A 1,022-nucleotide genomic window follows, 5' to 3' on the forward strand; every position below is an offset into this window, starting at 1 on the left:
TCAACAAATAACAAAATCATATCAATAAACAAACCTCCAGCAATTAAAACACAAAGAGACATTTGTTCCAATGTTCCAGAAGCAAGAGGAAGATCTTGTGTCACTGAGTGTGGGCTTATGTTAAATGCCAGATTGAAAGGGATTTTATTTCTTTGCTCTACATTTTTAATCAGCAAACTCATTTAGATCTACACTTTTTTTAGTTTTACATTTAATGTAAAAAAAATTGTGCCATGGATGTAAATTGTTTTGCTTCACACAGTAAAAAAAGAGCATAAATCTATTGTTACTTTTCTCTCAACATGAAAATTGAGGCAACATAGAGTAAGAACTCTTTAACTGCTCTTTGCTGTTGTAATGTCATCCGTAGTGTAACATCATGGTGGAAGGCCTGATGCAAATGATTTTTTTCGTGTGTGTGCCCCTACCCCCAACCCAGTGCCAGCACACACACGTTTGGACACAGCGTTACCTTAACAACCCACCCTGAGCTATTTCATTCACAAAAACTGGGGGCAGTGTCAATTCTGGATAGCTGCTTTGCTTTTCTCTTTCACCACTGGCCCCTGACAACTTCTGGGCCTTGTTGTTGCTGCACCCAATGTACCATCAATATTTACACCACTGGATGTAATGTTCTGTATTTTGTCTCTCTCATATTGATTATGGACATTGAGCTTGACAGTTGGATCCCTATATCTATGTATTTAATTTTTATTCAAAAGTATTATTTGCAGTTTATTCAAAAAAGTTATTCAATTAGCAACTAAACTAATAAATTTAGGCCATTAGAAAGAGCAAATGAACTGTAGCAGCAGCTATAAAGCCTCCAATAATATCTTTGCCAGTGTTTTCCTTGTGCTTTCCACTTTATGAAAAAGACTGTTACATGACTGACTACACATCTGAAGTTTGTTCATAAGGTTAATTCAACAGTGGGTGTTAAAATAATGACAGGACCATGAAGAGATTCATTGTTTCTTTAAAACATTACAAGTATGTACAAAATAGCAACCGCCAAC

The sequence above is a fragment of the Halichoeres trimaculatus genome, unplaced genomic scaffold (genome assembly GCF_033239565.1).
Source record: "Halichoeres trimaculatus isolate MK-OKI-2021-1 unplaced genomic scaffold, fHalTri1.1 fHalTri1_scaffold_4, whole genome shotgun sequence".
NCBI lineage: Eukaryota > Metazoa > Chordata > Actinopteri > Labriformes > Labridae > Halichoeres > Halichoeres trimaculatus.